This window comes from Cynocephalus volans, chromosome 10 (assembly GCF_027409185.1).
Source record: "Cynocephalus volans isolate mCynVol1 chromosome 10, mCynVol1.pri, whole genome shotgun sequence".
NCBI lineage: Eukaryota > Metazoa > Chordata > Mammalia > Dermoptera > Cynocephalidae > Cynocephalus > Cynocephalus volans.
In genome coordinates, this window is record NC_084469.1 from 101,250,835 (window position 1) to 101,254,466 (window position 3,632).

A 3,632-nucleotide genomic window follows, 5' to 3' on the forward strand; every position below is an offset into this window, starting at 1 on the left:
AGCCAGACACACACACACACACACAAACCCCAAAAAGTTAGACAAAGAGATAGTCAGTTTCAATCTTATTTTTAAACACAGTTAGCCATTTCATTATCTAGTCTTTTCATAACAATTTGGTGACAATTGCAGATCCCCAACTCAGGTTCACCTTCTGTAGACTATGATGGAAGAACTGAGCTTAGAGAGTAGAATTCATTAGCAAAATATCAATAATTTATACATTGGTTACAGTGTGGGGCCGATAATACCAAGGTCAAGGGTTTGGATCCCTGTATTGGCCAGAAACACATAAACCACCTCCCCCCAAAAAACAGTTACACAAAGGAATAGTCAATTTCAACCTTATTTTTAAACACACTTAGCCATTATATTATCTAGTCATTTTATAAGAATTTGGTGACAAAAGAGTAAGGCATTGTGGCTTACCCATTATCCCTTTCTCTTTGCCTCATTCTAGTAACCCAGGCCAATCCAGATGACACATCACAGATAAGAAAATCTCCTACAGAGGAGGTTCTTCAAGGCTCCCTTCACATCCCTGTTCCTCAGGCTGTAGATGAAGGGGTTCATCATGGGAGTGACCACAGTGTACATCATCGAAGCAACTGCACTCTTCCTGGAAGAGTGTGTAAATGCAGAGCTAAAGTACACTCCAAAACCTGTCCCATAAAATAAGGAAACAACTGAGAGGTGAGACCCACAGGTGGAAAAGCTTTGTACTTTCCTTCTGCTGAAGATATTCTCAAAACAGAAGAAGCAATGTGAATATAAGAGAAAATGATTCCAGAGAGGGGTATCCCACCTAATATGCATGCTGCAAAATATATCAGAATATTGTTGATGAGGGTATCAGAGCAGGCGAGCTTGATGACATGAACAGCTTCACAGAAGAAGAGGGGGATTTCTGGGTCTGTGCAGAAGGACAGCCGCAGCAGCATCAGACTGTGCAGCAGGGAAACCCCAACACTAATAGACAGGGAGAGGAGAATCATCAGGACGGAAAGACGAGGGTTCATGATGACCGTGTATCTCAGGGGGTGACAAATGGCCACATAGCGGTCATAGGCCATCACCCCTAGGAGAAAATTTTCCAAACAGGACAAAACCATGACAAAATAGATCTGGGTGAGGCAGCCTGTGTAAGTGATGCTTGAATGCTGAGCTTGGATGTTCACTAACATTTTGGGGATCGTGGCTGTGCTTAAAGAGATGTCAGTAAAGGACAGATTGGAGAGAAGGAAGTACATGGGGGTGTGGAGGTGGGAGTCAGAGATGACAGCCAGGATGATGAGCAGGTTTCCCAGGATGGTGACCAGGTACATGGACAGGAACAGGCTGAAGAGGAGGGGCTGCAGTTCTGGATCCTCTGTCACCTCCAAGAGAAGAAATTCTGAAACAGCTGTTTGGTTTCTGGTTTCCATGTTGTTAATGAATCTGGTGGAAATATGGGATGGTGACAAGATCATCAGATATTTTGTCGTCCCACAGGTGAAGCATCACCTGATGGAATCATCACCTTGTGAAGAAAAGTTGATAAATTAAGGGGAGTTCAAAAGGTGTCATCAGGGCTCCTAAGCATGCAGAGTCCACAGCTAACGTTGTCAGTAAGAGGCCACATCGAGTGATTGTGTAATAGGCTATGCCACCTAGGTGTGTGTAAGGACACTCTGTGATGTTCACACGATGGTGAAATCACCTAAAGATGCATTTCTCAGAACATCTCCTTGATGTTATTTGACCCATGTCTGTATCTTGCAACCATGAGCTAGGAAGCAGGAGGGCAAATGTAATGCACTAAAGATGGTAAAGCGGAGAAACAGAAACAGGCTGAAACCCTGACAGCATTGTTGGGATGATACACCCTTGGACTTCTTGTTCTGTGAGACAAATAAACTCCTACTTGTTTCAACAAAGAAAGAAACAAACAAACAAAGAAACACAGAAACAAACAAATAAATAAATAATAAGGGTGCCTTCTGTTTCCATTCTGTGTTGTTACTTTAGAAAAGACCTGAATCTAATATAGCAGAACATCAACCATTTTTAAGTCTGGAAAGGATGAGGCAGTGGTCCTTTTTAAAATTAAATTCTCTCTGCTATTTGATTATTTCGAACATTCAGTAATTTTGTAAAGAAAACAGATGGGCTAAGGAGGCAGTTTGAAGATTCTGTCTGGATCCCCCAAGACATCAGAGCTAGGACACAGCGATAATACAAAGGCGTGTCAAGAACCAGGAAAGGGAAGGGAAGGTGGAGTGTAGTAAATGTTTGTCCTCACCACTACAAGATTCTAAGTAAGTGACAGAGAATCTTTATAACAGTCATTTGTTTTAGAAGAGGCAGATTCCTGCTCTAGAGAAAAATGGTCCTAATCATAGCAGTTACTGGGTTCAAGATTAATAGATGAGAGTAAATTGATTATCCCGCAACGGTACAAGGAAAGATGTGAAGATGACAATTAGGCAGGAGACCCGTGGTGACTTGATGCCAATCATCTGATGTGTGTACTCTCTTTCACCTTCACCTGGATGAGGCTGTAGTAAAACATCTGCCTTCATTTCTAAGCATTAACCAAATGATTTTAGGTTACCTGGCTGGTGTCACCGTGGGATAAGGCTTGATCTCTCTGGGTGTATCACACAGAAGATGTGTCCTCAGGAAGGACAGAGTGAGGCACCAGGCTACTGGGCAGGAGGGATCATCTGTTGGAGGAGGCTCAGGTGTGCGACTACCTTGCAGAGGAATGAGTGTTAAATGAGGTGGTCACAGGCACATTGTAGTCTCTGTATCCCCAGAGGCTCTATATCCTAAGCTCCTCATTAGCCAAGGAATTTTATTGTCACTATGATCCCAGGACACTGCCAATCCTTAAGGACCAAGACTCTAGAAGGGAGGAATTCAGGATGGCTGCTTGTCTGACCCTGTGAGGCCAGGTGTGCACTTCTACTTTTCTCCACTTGTGCCTGCTCATCCCCATGTCACATGCCTTGCATGATGGACACACAGCCTTCTCTAACTGGAATCCAGTCTTCTTTAGTTAGGGGTGAACTGAGGCATTGATATCTAGAAAATGATATCAGGAAATTTAATGCCAACCTAACTATAAAACTATGAGGGTCTTCAAGCTTTTCATGGAAGGATCCATATTATATTTTAATTTCATTTTTTCTGCAAACTTTTTGAAGTACCCACATATAGTTTATAAATATGGAAATAAGTAGTACATTTTTAAATATACCTAAGCAATTGTAAAAATGAAAAACCTCAAGTGTTTTTTTTTTTCTATGAGCTATTTAATATTTCCCCAACCTTAATTTTTCCCTACATATATTTTAGAAAGCAGACCTAATTTAGTCTTTCTGACAATTCTGTCTCTGGTCAATATAGATTGCTGTTTTATTCTTTTTTATGGCTTTATAACCACCTTTTTAATTTTATCAACATAGATTCAATGTACATTTTTCTTCACTTGAAGGTGCTATGGGTTGAGATTTGGGCTCATGGTCTTCGATAGAGTTGTAAGAATTCACAGTGTATGACAAAGTACTAATGTGTATAATCTCAGTACATTTAGACTTTTCCCTGCCTTAGTAGATGGAGAAGGTACTCCAAGGTAAAATTGAGTTAAA

General features: G+C 41.2%; 1 pseudogene; it reads right to left on the minus strand.

The window, feature by feature from the left end:
- Positions 1-486: 486 nt before the first annotated feature.
- LOC134387557 (olfactory receptor 7G2-like) lies at positions 487-1,427 on the minus strand (annotated as a pseudogene).
- Between the last annotated feature and the right edge of the window lie 2,205 nt (positions 1,428-3,632).